The sequence below is a fragment of the Nomascus leucogenys genome, chromosome X (genome assembly GCF_006542625.1).
Source record: "Nomascus leucogenys isolate Asia chromosome X, Asia_NLE_v1, whole genome shotgun sequence".
Taxonomy (NCBI): Eukaryota; Metazoa; Chordata; class Mammalia; order Primates; family Hylobatidae; genus Nomascus; species Nomascus leucogenys.
The window spans coordinates 43,350,760-43,366,582 of NC_044406.1; positions in this window are offsets into that span (position 1 = coordinate 43,350,760).

Below are 15,823 nucleotides of genomic sequence, written 5' to 3' on the forward strand. Positions count from 1 at the left end.
CGCGGCCGAGGCAAGAGGATCTCTTGAGCCCAGGAGGTTGAGGCCAGCCTGGCGAACATAGTGAAACCCGGCTTATAAAAAAAAAAAAAAAAAAAGCATCGGCAGGTTGGGGCACTTCTGTAGTCCCGGGGCCGAGGCGGAAGGATTGCTTAAGCCCAGGCGGTCGAGGCCAGTCTGGCCAACATAGCAAAACCGTCTGTACTAAAAAATTAACAAATAAAAAATATTAGTGGGGGCGGGGTGGTGCGTGCCTGTAGTCCCGAGGCCAAGGCGGGAGGATTGCTTGAGCCCAGGCGGCTGAGGCCAGCCTGGTCAACATGGCGGAACTGTCTCTACTAAAAAAAAAATAAAAATAAAAAATATTAGTGAGGGCGGGTGGTGCGTGCCTGTAGTCCCGAGGTTGACGCGGGAGGATTGCTTGAGCCCCCCGTCTCTACTAAAATACAAAAATAAAAAAATATTTCCAGGGGTGGGATGACACAGGCCTGTAGACCCAAGGCCGAGGTGGGAGGATCCTCCCTGATGATCGTCCTGAAAGGCATTAGTTGTCTTTCCGTCCTCAAGATTTTCAGAACCCCAAGCACTCGAGGGCCCTACAGAGGCTTCCTCCTTTTCTGTCTGCCCCCATTAGCCCATCTAGGGTGTCCCTTCAAGAGAAATTACCTCAGAGACAAAGCAGTGGTGGCGAAGTCGGCAGCAGTTGGTGACGAAGTCGGCAGCAGTTGGTGACGAAGTGTGGCTGGAGGAGAAAATATTCTGCAATGTCACTGCCTCAGGATGATGGACCAATCAGGGAAGTTAGTGAACCCCATCTGGCCAATCAGAAGTCAGAACAGTAGGCGGGAGGAGCGAAGCTGATGTGGGGTCTATCAGTCGAGGCTCCAGGGACAGAACCTTCTCAAGGTGGGAGCTGAAACTCTGATTTTCCCACCTAAAGCACCCCCTGGGATTGGCTACTCCAAGTTCGGAGTGCGCATGCTCTGATTTTCTCTTTCCATTGTTTTCCTATCCCTCTCCACCCCCTCGCAGTGCATTTGTTATCCAGTTTTAATAAGTAGTGTATATGAAGCAGGTCGTCATCTCAAATCTTTCCTGTCAGTTTCTAACTTTTTCAGGTATGGGATTTTTCCTAGGAACTCTGTAGTAACGTCAGAAATTTGGGCCGGGCACGGTGGCTCATGCTTGTAGTCCGAGCACATCGGGAGGCCACAGCTGGTGGATCGTTTGAACCCGGGAGGCAGAGGTTGCAGTGAGCCACAATCACGCCACTGCACCCCAGCCTGGACAACAGAGCGATACCCTGTCTCTTATTTCTACAAAAAATAAATAAAATTAGCGAGGCGGGGTGGTGTGCCTGTAGTTCCAGTTACTCAGGAGGCTGAGGATCGCTTGAGCCCAGGAGTACGAGGTTGCAGTGACCATGATCCAGCCACTGCTGCCTACCTCGGCCACAGAGCGATATCTTGTCAGAAAAAAAAAAAAAAAAAAAAACAAGAGAGAAAGAAAGAAAAATTTCAATGAGCCAGTTCCAGTGGCTCATGCCTGTAAGCCCAACACTTTGAGAGGCTGAGGCAGGAGATGGAAGGATCACTTGAGGACAGGAGTTCCGGAACAATCTGGGATGCATAGTGAGACCCCCATCTCTATAAAATTGTTTTTTTTTTTTTTTGAGACGGAGTCTCGCTCTCTCACCCAGGCTGGAGTGCAGCGGCGGAATCTCGGCTCACTGCAAGCTCCGCCTCCCGGGTTCACGCCATTCTCCTGGCTCAGCCTCTCCGAGTAGCTGGGACTACAGGCGCCCGCCACCACGCCCGGCTAATTTTTTTGTATCTTTAGTAGAGACGGGGTTTCACCGTGGTCTCGATCTCCTGACCTCGTGATCCGCCCGCCTCGGCCTCCCAAAGTGCTGGGATTACAAGCGTGAGCCACCGTGCCCGGCCTAAAAAATTTTTAAAAAAGAAATTCAAACTAAAAAAAAAAAAAAAAAAAAAAACTTCTATATATGTTTTTTTCTAGAAGACCAGAGAACCAGAAATATATTTTACCCATTGATATTAATAATATTTATAATAATAGTATTAAAAAGAGTGTGTAATTGGGGCCCACTGTGTTCCTCAGGGAGCTCATAAGTCAATTTGTCTAAGAAGTTTCCGCCACCCCCATCCTTAGTACCTCCAACAAGTCCCCGTTCCTCTCTGGGCTTTCCATCTACAGCCCTGATGTCTCTAAGATCCTCCCAGGATGACAGCAAGCTCTCTTAGGGCAGGGACAGGGCAATGGCCCTTGAGCCCAGCACAAAGCCCTTTATGTGCATCTTCCCATTCGTTTTCACAACCTTCTCTTGAGTTAAATGCTATTAGCATCCCCAGTGTGCAGATGTTGAGACTGAGGCTCAGAGAATTAAGCAGTCTGCTCGAGATCACATAGTCAGTGGGTGACAGAGCTGGGATTCACCCCCAAGATGAATTGAGTCCAAAGTCTGTGCTTTTATTTATGTATTTATTTATTTTTAATTAAAATGCTAACAATCTTCTGAGCCTTCAGTGAGTCACTCTTTTTGCTGGTGGAGGGTCTTGCCTGGGTGGTGATGGCTGCTGGCTGATCAAGGTGGTGGCTGCTGAAGGCTGGAGTGGCTGTGGCAGTTTCTTAAAAGAACACAACAGTGAAATTTGCCACATCGATTAGCTCTCCCTTTCATGAAGGGTTTCCCTGTAGTATGTGATGCTATTGGACAGCATTTTACCCACAGGAGAACTTCTTTCAAAGTTGGAGTGAATCCTCTCTAGCTATGAAAGTCCTAGATGGCATCTGCTTCCAATGGAAGGCTAGTTTATCCATATTGAAAATCTGTTGTTTGGTGTAGCCACCTTCATCAGTGATCTTAGCTAGATCTTCCAGATAGCGTGCTGCAGCTTCTCCATCAGGGTTTGCTGCTTCACCTTGCACTTTTACATTACGGAGACAGCTACTTTCCTTAAACCTCACAAACCAACCTCTGCTAGTTTCACACGTTTCCTCTGCAGCTTCTTCACCTCTCTCAGCTTTCATGGACTGGAAAAGAGTTTGGCTGTTGCTCTGAATTAGACTCTGGCTTAAGGGAATGTTGTGGCTGGTTTCATCTTCTATCCTGACCACTGAAACTTTCTCTATTTGAGCAGTAAGGCAGTTTTGCTTTCTTATTCATGTGTTCACTGGAGTATTAGTATTATAATTTCCTTCAAGAACTTTTCCTTTGCATTCACAGCTTGGTTGTTTGGTGGAAGAGGCCGAGCTTTCAGCCCATCTTGGCTTTCAGCAGGCCTTCCTCACTAAGCTTAGCCATTTCTAGCTTCTGATTTAAAGTGAGAGACATGCGACTCTTCCTTTCATTTGAACACTTAGTGGCCATTGTAGGGTTGTTCACTGTCCTGATTTCAGTGTTGCTGTGTCTCAGGAAATAGGGAGGCCCAAGAAAAGGAAGGTACGCAAGGAAGAGCTCATCGATGGAGCAGTCAGAACACACACAACATTGATCGATTACGTTCGTCATCTTCTGTGGGCGCAGTTCTTAGTACCCCCAAAGCATTTACACAGAATAGGGTGACTATAGTCAGTAATAACTAAATCATACATTTAAAAATAACTGCAAGAGTGTAACTGGATTGTTTGTAACACAAGGATAAATGGCTGAGGGGATGGAAACCCTATTTTCCATGATGTGATCATTACGCATTTGCATGCCTGTATCAAAACATCTCACGTACCCCATAAGTATATACACCTACTGTGTATCCACGAAATAAACAACAAAAATTATTTTAAAATACTAAAAAACAACAAAAACAGTTGCAATAACATCAAAGCTCACTGATCACAAATCACCATAACAGATATAATAATAATGGAAAAGTGTAAAATTGGTGAGAATTTCTAAAAAAAAATGCAGTATGTGCGAAGCACTATGAAAATGAGGTGCAATAAAACGAGGTATGCCAGTGTGCCTTTAACAAATACTTGCAGAATGAAAGGAGGTATGGGTGAATGTTCCCATAAGTGAAGATGTTGGGAATCTAAACCTCACAACGGAAGGAGCCAGAAGCTAAAACTTTAATTGGCATTTGGCCTGTATTGGTGTGGGTCTAAGGTCTCAGCCTCTCTAAGCCAGAGAATGTGAAAAACTGGATAAAGAAGGCCCATGGGCACTTGGGAGCGGGGAGGCATCTCCTGTTTTTGCGAAAACAGAGCCTAACACTCTCCAACCTACCCAACCCTCATCTTCCAACTTTTCTCCATCATAGGACCCGAAAGGGGGGAACATGCCTGGACCCACAGACTGCGTGAGAGAAAGCAGGTGGTGATTTATGAAGAGATCAGCGACCCTGAAGAAGATGACGAGTAACTCCGTAAGTGAACCTTCCGCTCACCCCCCACATCCCTGCAGATGTGCTATTCTGTTATGGTACTGGTATCCCATCTTGCCATTTGTTTCCCAAATGATTCCTTTCTCATAATTTTCTACTGTACAGCATTGAGGCTGGATGATGAGATTTCCCATGCTCTTTCTACTCCCTGCCCTGTATATCCAGGGATCCTCCCTACCCCGGATGCTGTGGGCCCCGAAACCCCAGGTCAGCCCTGGTATGTGGCCACACCTTCCTGTAGCCTAGGAACGGATAAACCAGGTGAGGAAGTCACTGTGGCAAGAGCAGATGGTTCACTTCAAGGAACCGTGGAAGGCATGTGCAGGCCCTGAGATAGGGCAGAATCAGAGTGTGCAGTGTCTGCAGGTCAGGAGGAGTTGAGATTGAGTTATTGGGCACTGGGAACTCATTGCCACTTTCTTTCTCTCTTCTTGCCTCAGCCTCAGGGATATGACACATGCCCATGATGAGAAGCAGAATGTGGTGACCTTTCACGAACATGGGCATGGCTGTGGACCCCTCGTCATCAGGTGTATAGCAAGTGAAAGCAAGTGTTCACAACAGTGAAAAGTTGAGCATCGTTTTTCTTAGTGTGCCAAGAGTTCGATGTTAGCGTTTCCATTGTATTTTATTACACTGTGTCATTCTGTTAGATATTATCCTTTTCATGGATGAGCAAGACATACTTAACGCATATTTCAGTTTGTGTATCCATGCATCTACTTAAAAAGCAAGTATCGTCAGGTATTCTCTGCATAGAACAGCACTACCCTCCTCTCTCCCCAGATGTGACTACTGAGGGCAGTTCCGAGTGTTTAATATCAGATTTTTTCCTCTGCATTTACACACCACACATGCACGCGCCTGCATACACACACACACACACACTCACACCAAGTACCACTATAAGCATCTCCCATCTGCTTTACCCCATTGCCATGCGTCCTGGTCAAGCCCCCCTCGCTCGGTTTCCTGTTCAGCATGTACTCCCCTCATCCGATTCCCCTGTATCAGTTACTGACAGTTAATAAACCTTTGCAAACATTCCCCAGTTCTTTGCCCCTCTCATTATTGCGCACACAGCTCTGTGCACGTGTGTGAATATTTCTTTAGGAAAGATTCTTAGAAGCGGAATTGCTGTGTCAAAGGAGTCATTTATTCAACAAAACCCTAACGAGTGGGTCCTCGTGCTGAGCGCTGTCCTAGGTGCTGCAGAGACATCAGGGAGCAAGGCAGACAGATGTTCCTGACCACCATTCTAGAGGAGGATATTTCCAGTTGTTGGGTTTCTTTGTTTGTTTGTTTCTTCTAGCGATGGGGGTCTTGCTCTGTCCAGGCTGGAGTGCAGCGGCATGATCATAGCTCAATGCAGCCTTGAACTCCTGGGCTCAAGTGATCCTCCTTCCTTGGCCTCCTAAAGTGTTGGGATTACAGGCGTGAGCCACCGCACCTGGCCTCCAGTTTTTATTTTGATAGAGACTATACACTTCAGTCCTGGAGCAGGATTCTGCAGCAGGTGGTTGGGCATCTTGGCCTTCGCTCTCTGAACGATTTTCGCATTCTAGGGCTGGGACGGTCCATTTGGGAGTATGTGGGAGGAGACACAGATGAAATTGTCATCTGGGGAACATGGAGGAATGAGGAAGATGCATGCACTGTAGACCCTGTGATGGTCAGGGATTAGAAGAGTCCACTTAGTCTCCATGCAGGGGAGCAATCGGTGGGAAAGTCCCCTGGACAGAAGCATGAGACTGCCCATCAAGGGTCTCACCAACCAAGGGCCTGGGGGCTGAGGTGGGGACGATGATTTGGGAATGGGACAGTTCTTTCTCACAGGTACCACTGCATGGTGCAGAGGGGAAAGAGTTGTGGGGAAGGGAAGGGCAGAGGGGAGTCTATTTTAGAACAAACCATTGTGTGTGAATGGAGACATTAAAGCTCCATTCACAAGCAAACGGACTTGAAACACCAGCCCCAGGTGGAGGCAGGATCAGAGCTGTTTTGACTGTCCATAACCCATCACCTTGGCCTCTTGCTTCTCCCCAGCCTTGGAAGGAGGAAACTACCATCATTATGCCTATATGAGAGATGAGAGACGGAGTCCCAGACAGATGGTAGGCATCTTGTCACAGGTCCTACAGCTGGCAGGTGCAGGAGGGGCTGAGTTTGGAGCTCACTGACTTCAGAAACATTAAGGAGGACAGGTGTGTGTGGTGGAGGGAGGGAGAATTGAACAAGCCCCGGCTCCTGTCCCCAGTCACAAGGTAGAGGCTGTGGGTTCATTTTCCAAGACAAGGAGCCCTTAGAGATGGAGAGTGCAGGGAGGGAGAGGCGATCGTGGACATAGTGGGGACAGTGGGAGACAGAGACGTGCAGCGTGGGCAGAAGAGGGGCAGGCAAAGAAGCAGGGGAGACCCAAGACTAAGTGTGGGCTGTCACAGCCACCAGAGGGAGAGGGTGCTAGTAAGGAGGTTGTGGAGCTCCAGGAGCAGTAGAGGTTCCCCAGATCTGTGAGCATGCCCTGCCTGGCACTGCAGGAAGAGGTGGCTGCCACCCAGGTCAGTGTGGACGTGCCTCTACCTGTGTCTCAGAGGAAACAAATTCTATTTTATCCCAATATAGCTTCGTATTACACAAATGTAACATTCAGCTACTAGATATCGAGTGCCTTATCCTCCATGTAAATATAGCAGAGGATATACCCTGAAAGAGATACTGAAAGATTTGATTTTTCTTTCTCCCTGGGAAGATGAAATCCATAAGTTGGGTCCCCAAGCCCACAGGACAGATGCAAGAAAGGGTGGCTGGAAGATTGTGAGTCATGACAGGGAACATTTTTCCTTAGGTTCCATGGGTATGTAAAGCTCCGGACTATCTGTCTATCATGGATAGATAAAGAGTGAACATGGTCCCCTCTCCACAAATGTGTTTCCCTCCATTATTACTGTGAAGGCCTGAAGCTCCATCAAGTTCTGATACATTACTCTTTTTTTTTTTTTTTTGAGATAGAGTCTCGCTCTGTCACCCAGGCTGGAGTGCTGTGGCGAGATCTCGGCTCACTGCAACCTCCGCCTACCAGGTTCAAGCAATTCTCCTGCCCCAGCCTTCCAAGTAGCTGGGAATACAGGCACGTGCCACCATGCCCAGCTAATTTTTGTATTTTTAGTAGATACGGGGTTTCACTGTGTTAGCCAGGATGGTCTCCATCTCCTGACCTCGAGATCCACTGGCCTCGGCCTCCCAAAGTGCTGGGATTACAGGTGTGACCCACTGCGCCCAATGATGCATTACTCTTTTGTGTTTTTTCCAGAGAGGATCTCACTCTGTCACCCCGGTTGGAGTGCATTGCTGCAATTACAGCTCACTGCAGCCTCGATCTCCCAGGCTCAAGGGATTCTCCCACTTAAGCTTCCGAACTAGCTGTAGCTACAGGCACACGCCACCACACCTAGCTAGTTTTTGTACTTTCTGTATACACAGGATCCCACTATGTTGCCCAGGCTGGTCTCTACCTACTCGGTTCAGGCAATTCTCCTGCCTTAGCCTCCCAAAGTGCTGAGAAGACAAGTGTGAGCCGCCTTGCCGGGCCTTCCCTTTCTTTAATGAACAATTATCAGAGTTTCATCTCAGAGGCAAAAGTGGCTACTGCCAGCCAATGTGAGTGTGGTGTTGTAGGGGAATCTGACTGATTCAGATGTTTCCCGCCCTGTGTGTGGTTTTTTTTTGTTTGTTTGTTTTTTGGTTCTGGGTTTGGAGTTTTTCAGAGGTTTTGTTACAAAGATCATGTCCTGGCCAGGTGCAGTGACTCACGCTGTAATCCCAGCAGTTTTGGAGGCTGAGTTAAAAAAATTTTCCTCTAAATTAAATTTAGTTAATTATGAAAAAAAAAAAACCTTTACAATCTTTGTCTCCCAAAAGTGAGAAGCTTATAGGTGTCAGTAGAGAAAAAAACAACTTTATGAAAACCTACAGCATTGTAGGGGTTAGGGGTGATGGGGAGGGCTGAGCAGATGGGCCCTTTCCAGTTCAGAAACCTTGGTCCCAAGCAGAAATATGATGATGAGAGTTCCTCATCTTTCCCTGACTGCCTCCCTGGTAGTTGGTGCCACATCTCCAGAAGTGGTTTGTAGTGAATTGTTTCTTTGGAGGCTGGAAGTGGAGGATGCACAGGTGACCTCTGTGACAAGTGCTTAAAGGCAGATGTCACTGGCCATGTTTGTTGTAGTATTAGGATTTGCACAATGGCTAGAGATACAGCCGCCAACATCTTTAGTCAAGAGGTGAGGAGCAGAGAGAGACAAAATAAAAGGAAGAGAATGTAGGAGGGAGAGGAAAGTCTGACAGTCTGTTAGAGAGGGTTTAGAGAGATGGGGATGGAGAGGATACATCAGAAAGAGATCAGCAGGCCGCACATGGTGGGTCACGCCTGTAATCCCCACACTTTGGGAGGCCAAGGCGGGCAGATCGCCTGAGGCAGGAGTTCCTGACCACCCTGGCCAACATGGTGAAACACCGTCTCTACTAAAAATACAAAAATTGGCCAGGCCTGGTGGTGGGCACCTATAATCCCAGCTACTCGGGAGGTTGAGGCAGGAGAACGACTTGAACCTAGGAAGCGGAGGTTGCAGGGAGCCAAGATCACAGCACTGCACTGCAGCCTAAGCAATAAAGTGAGACTCTGTCTCTGAACAAAGAAAGAAAGAGAGAAAGAGAGAAAGAGAGAGAGAGGGAGGGAGGGAAGGAAGGAAGGAAGGAAGAAAGAAACAAAGAAAGAAACAAAGAATGAAAGAAAGAAAGAAAGAAAGAAAGAAAGAAAGAAAGAAAGAAAGAAAGAAAGAAAAGAAAGAAAGAAAGAAAGAAAGAAAGTCAAAGAAAGAAAGACAGACAACACCTCGTAACCTTTTATTTCCTACTGTTGTAGTAATTGCTCTAGAAAGAAAGACAATATATTGGGCACACTGGTATTGTTCCGTGGTGAGCAGTTCTATGTAAATTTACCCTCAAAGGCCAAGGGCACTGAGAGGCCAAAGAAAGAGGCTGACAAATCGAGTTTCTCAGAAATAAACAATGAATGGGGACCTTTGAACAGAAGCTATGTGTCCAGTGGCTGCAAGAGGGTGGAACCCACACCCGTCCTCCAGAAAGTTTACTTTCTATAGCAAATTTTTATGCTAAAACACGAGCACCTGGCCATGCCTCATTTTCTTGCGGAAACTCCTGACCACTGGAGAGGTTAGATAAGCATCTTTATGAGACATTATCTATGCTACGGCCAATGTTTAAAGACCTTGTTGCCAAATACCTTGGTATGCGGGAGTCAAACATCTGTCATCATGATATTTTCCCTTCAAGATGAAATCACTCTGGCCACGCAGCAGGCTGTATACCTACGCTCCACTCCTCAGTACTGGTCCTTGCAATCTCACGTGCCCACCTGTTCCTTGATAGTCCCTGGGTCTAGAGGGAGGGTGCTTGATATCGTATAGCTATAGCAGCAGCTCATTGGCTTTATTGGAGGAAAATGCTGCAGCAACAGTAAAGGTAAAACCAGGACAGTAAGGAACATAGGAGCACAACACGTAAACCAAGAAGTAGCTTCTGCCACCAGGTGCCCCAGGACCGAAGCCAGCTATGAAACCAGTAACAACTATGGCATTCAATGCAGGGGTTCAGTCTGAGAAACTGGTCATTTGTGTTATATAGTCTCTCCAATCTCATCCTTGGAAAGGAGATACCCACCACAGCAGGCCAGAAGCATGGGAGAGTGGCATGAGGCTGCATACCCAACCAATGTTTTTCTTTTTTTTCTCTTTCTTTTTTTTTTTTTTGAGATGGAGTCTTGCTCTGTTGCCCAGGTTGGAATGCAGTGGCGTCTCAGCTCACTGCAACCTCCGCCTCCCAGGCTCAAGCGATTCTCCTGCCTCAGCCCCCCGAGTAGCTGGAATTACAGGCGCCCGCCACCACACCCGGCTAATTTTTGTATTTTTAGTAGAGACGGGGTTTCACCATGTTGGCCAGGCTGGTCTCGAACTCCTGAGCCCCAGTGATCCACCTGCCTCAGCCTCCCAAAGTGCTGGGATTACAGGCGTGAGCCACTGTGCCCGGCCCCAACAGATGTTTTTCTCTAAGCCAACAGCATACTTTTGGGCCCATTGTAGGAAAAGGTTTGCTTCACAGGTGGCAGCTGGTGATAGTACTGACAGAACATGACAACTAAGGATGAAAGGAAACAAACTTAGTGGGTATTTGCAAGGAAATTTCTTTTCCATCTGTTAGAATACACCAGTCCATTCATTTAGAGTAGTTAGTATAGAGTCAGCTCTTGGCTTTTGTAAAGGGAAAGGGGCCATATACCAACCATGTTGCCCAGGGATGAAGTGTCAGCAGCCGTGGTCAAAGTAATTTGATTGAGAGTACACCATATTAGAGAGCTCACCACCATGCCATGGGGTATATGTGTTTCCCCTGACCATTTATAACGAGTGATCGGGGACCAGTATTCAATAAGATCAATGGGAACCACTCTAACTGTTGAGGATATTCCCCCTCTCTGGCAGGAAATAGCCTATCCAGCCTGGGTGTATTTGCCATTCTAAGGCCCAGTGCAGTGTCCCCTCCTCTGGTAGAATGTCTGTCACTATCTTCATGCAGAAAATATGGTGGGTGTCAACCAGGTCTGAAAGCAAAGCAGTCCTGTCAGTTACCCGTATGTGAACAATAAGAGGCTTGGGGAATGGTGGTCCCAACCTATCACGTGGGGCAGGCACCTCATCCCTTTGGCTGAAGTTTAAGAAATAAGGGCTTCAGATCACACATTCATCCACCTTTGCAAGGTAGGTTTCGCCAGGAAAGTTTGAATTTGTGATTCTTTTTTAAAAAAAAACTTTTATTTTAGGTTCAGGGGTACATGTGCAGGTTCCTTATATAGGTAAATTGCATGTCACAGGGGTTTGGTGTACAGATTATTTCATCACCCAGGCAATAAGCTTAGTATCCTATAGGTAGGGTTTCCATCCTCCCTCCCTCCACTCTCAAGTAGGCCCTGGTGTCTGTTGTTCCCTTCTTTGTGTCCATGTGTACTCAATGTTTTGCTCCCATTTACAAGTGAGAATGTGCGGTATTTGGTTTTTAGTTCCTGTGTTAGTTCGCTTATAATACTGTTTCCCCTAACCATTTATAGCGGGTGATCGTGGGTCCAGTATTCAATAGGAGCAATGGGAACCACTCTAACTGTTGAGAATATTCCCCCATCTATGGCAGGAAATAGCCTATCCAGCCTGGGGGTATTTGCCATTCTAAGCCCCAGTGCAGTGTCCTCTCCCCTGATAGTATATCTGTCAGTGTTGTTACGCACAAAATATGCTGGTTGTCAATCAGGTCTGGGAGCAAAGCAGTCTTCTCAGTTACCCATATGCAAACAGTGGTAGGCTTGGGGTACGGTGGTCCCAACAAGTCATATGGAGCAAGCATCCTGCTTTGGCTGAAGTTAAATAAATAAGCCCTGCAGATAACACATTCATCCACTCCAGCAAGGTAGGTGATAGGTGATATGGTTTGGATCTGTATCTCCACCAAATCTCATGTCAAATTGTAATCCCCAATGTTGGAGGTGGGGCCTGGTGGGAGGTGATTGGATCAAGGGGGTGGATTACTCATGAATGGTTTAGCACCACCCCCTTCGTACTATCCTCACAATAGTGCATGAGTTCTTGTGAGATCTGGTTGTTTAAAAGTGTGTAGCACTTCCTCTCTGACTCTCTTTTGCTCCTGCTCCTGGCATGTGAGATGCTTGTTCCCCCTTTGCCTTCCACCATGATCAGAAGCTTCCAGAGGCCTCTCCCAAAGCAGAAGCTGCTGTGCTTCCTGCATAGCCTGCAGAACGGTGAGCCAATTAATCCTCTTTCCCAGTTACCCAGTCTCAGGTATTTCTTTGTAGCAATGTGAGAACGGATTAACACTGTAGGTTTCCCTAGGAAACTTTTTTTTTTTTTTTGAGACAGAGTCTTGCTCTGTTGCCCAGGCTGGAGTGCAGTGGTATGCTCTTGGCTCACTGCAACCTCCGCCTCCCAGGTTCAAATAATTCTCCTGCCTCAGCCTCCAGAGTAGCTGGGATTACAGGTGCGTGCTACCACACCTGGCTAATTTTTTTTTTTTTTTAAATAGAGACGAGATTTCGCCATGTTGGCCAGGCTGGTCTCGAACTCCTGACCTCAAGCGATCCTCCCACCTTAGCCTCCCAAAGTGCTGGGATTACAGGTGTGAGCCACCATGCTCAGCCTCCCCAGGAAACTGAATTTGTACTTTCAGAAGACCAGTTTTCTTTTTAGTTAACCCTGCTGTTTGGAGGTAACATGGGAGATGAAAGTGCCATAATCTGTTGTGTTCCCTGGCCCAGTCCTGCACATCATGTCCAGAAAAATGGGTCTTTTGGTTACTGTAAATGTGTCAAAGATATCCACACATAGTACTGAGAGCCTCTAAACCTTTAATAGTACTGGCTTGATTAGCTCACTTACAAGGACAAACTTACAGCAGTTCAGTAGCAGTATCTACACAGGCCAATACATACTTTTTGTCTTGACTTACAAAAAGAAGCCCTATATAATTCATTTGCTGATCTGTTATAGGGTGGACAGCCCTATGAGTGTGTCCTGCATGATATGGTATATAGTGTGGATGAAATCAAGAATGTGGTATACATCTGTATTAGTCCGTTTCTACACTGCTATAAAGAACTACCTAAGACTGTGTAATGTATAAAGGAAAGAAGCTTAATTGACTCACAGCTCCATGTGGCTGGGGAGGCCTCAGCAAACTTACAATCATGGCGGAAGGCAAAAGGGAAGCAAGGACCTTCTTCACATGGCGGCAGGAGAGAAAGAGAGCAAGGAGGGAACTGCCAAACACCTTTAAACCATCAGATCTCGTGAGAACTCACTCACTATCACGAGAACAGCATAGGGGAACCGCCCCCATGATCCAGCCACCTCCCCTGACATGTGTGAATTACAATTCAACATGAGATTTGGGTGCAGACACAGAGCCAAACCATATCAACATTTTTAACAGCTATTGGGAGGTCAGTATATTTTAAGGGCAGTCCTGCCTTCTTGGCTATCTCCAAGCCTACTCTTGCACTTCTATGACTACTTTTGTTATGTACCCAGGTCTCTATTCATTGGCCTGGGACAGAGCACAATGCTTCTAATTGTTCTTAGGGTGTCAGCTTCTATATTTCCTGGAACTGAGTCTTATTGTGTACCACCACATGAAATACCAACTATTTCATCAGCTGCAGAGTGTTGCAGCTTCTCTATATGTCTTGCCACGTGTTCATGCCTTATATGGGTTTGTGCATAAACATCCATTTTTCTTGTTGCCACTGGGCTAGCCACATAATTGGGCCTTTGAATGTAGCCCAGCTATCAGCACAAAGAGCCAGGGGCCAGGGCTTATGTGTGATTATTAACCAAGCAGCTTGCGACTCAGCCCACTGTCTACTGTAATGGGTACTTATATCAAGCCAGATTGTATCAGTTTGTGGTCATATAGCAACAGCGGTCCAAGTACAGGGGTTTCCCTTGCTGGAGCCATCTGTATACCAAGCATGATCACGGATGCATAACACTCCTTTGCTTATTGTGTCAGGCACTGGAGTAGTAAGGGGCAAAGGGATGTCCTTTGGTTGCTCACATATAACAAGGCCTAACACAGCATGCAATTCTGGGCTTAACGGATTGGTTACCAGGACACTTCATTGTTGCAAATAGGCATGCCATTTATTCAAGATAGGTGTTTGGGATTTAAACGGAGGTGGGTGATTTAACTAATCCTTCTATCCATCCCTTGATTGGTAGACCGGTTCTCACAGTCATGGGAAGGGTCTTTGCTAATGATTCCACCTGCTGTAAAGCATATACTGCTAGCACTTGTTCAATGGGAGAGTACTGATAGGGACAGGAGGCACAGAAATTCTAGGCAGAAGAAGTGGAGTCCCTGACGAGGGCCCCACCTTCAAGCCTGGAACCGCAGCCCAAAGTGAGAACTTCACATCCCCATTTTCCTGCTCTAATGTTGCCTTTTCCAAAACCACCCCTGGCCCACCGTGCTGTCCATCCTGTACATATAAAAACCCCAGGCTCCACTGGCAGAGAGCAGAGAAGGGGAGAAGAAAAGAAGCAGCTGACCATTGGAGAGATGCAGTTTGACTTCAGAGGGATGGCTTGACGGCAGGACTTTGGAGAACAGTCTGGCTGAAGACGGCCAGACTTCAGGGGAAGAATACTCTCCTGCTCCTTCCTCTTTCCGGCTCCCTTTCCTGCTGAGAGCCACTTCCATCGGCAATAAAATCCCCTGTATTTGTTATCCTTCAATTCATTCGTGCAATCTGATTTTTCCCGGATGCTGGACAAGAGCTCGGAATACAAAAAGGCTGTCACACTGACCCTCTGCCCTCACGGAAAGGCAGAGGGTCCACTGAGCTCTTAAAACCCTTGCTTAAGCCATCCTCAGACAGTAAAGCTAAAAGAGCTCACTGTAACGCATGCCCTCTGGGGCTTTGGGGCCCGCGGGAGTTTTATCCTCCTTAGATGCTGCCTTGGGGCACGCACGGAGTTTTGCTCCTGCCAGCGCCCAAAGGCACTTTCCCTGGCTCTTACACCGGCTCGCCTGCATGCTTCCCATCCCACAAGGGGTTGAGAGCTGTGGGCTTAGTAAGGGAGGCACCCCTGTCATGAGGCCTGTGAAGGGGTCAGGGAAAATTTCCTCTTTCAGTATCTGGCTTTGCTCCTTTCCATAATTGTGACCAAAATCTTAAAGGGATTGATTTACCATACCGTGGTTGCCATAAGGCCCAACTCCTGCCCACAGGAGTAGCAGTAACATCCAAAGTCATCTCTACTCCCTCTAAAGGGGTGCCTGAGGCTTGTGCCTGCTATACTAGCACTTTAGCCTGTTTAAAGCTCCCTGCTGCGACGTGTCTCAGTTTCAATGTGTCCTTTCTCTAATAAGTCCATATAGTGGCCTCAAACATTGGGCTAAGGGTGGGACAAATGCTCTCTAATATCCTAAAAGACCCACAAATATTTGGATTTCTCTTCTGTTTTCAGAGTTGGATGTTACTGAATTTTGTCCATTAATGTACCCAATATAAAAGGAATCTTACCCCACCATGTAACCCCTAAAACTTCACTGCAGGCCCTGGGCCCTAGATCTTCTGAAGGGTTGATTTCCCACCCTTGTTCCAGAAGATGATTGCACAATGCCCTCAGACTTTCATAATACACATGAACATCTCAGAGGTTAACATCATATTATAAATATAAGGAGACTAAAAAAGAGAAGTCAGGAGTGAGAGCAAAGACAAGTCTGTAGCTATCATTGGGTGACAAATTGTAGGAGTGTGAAATAGCCCTAGGGCAGCA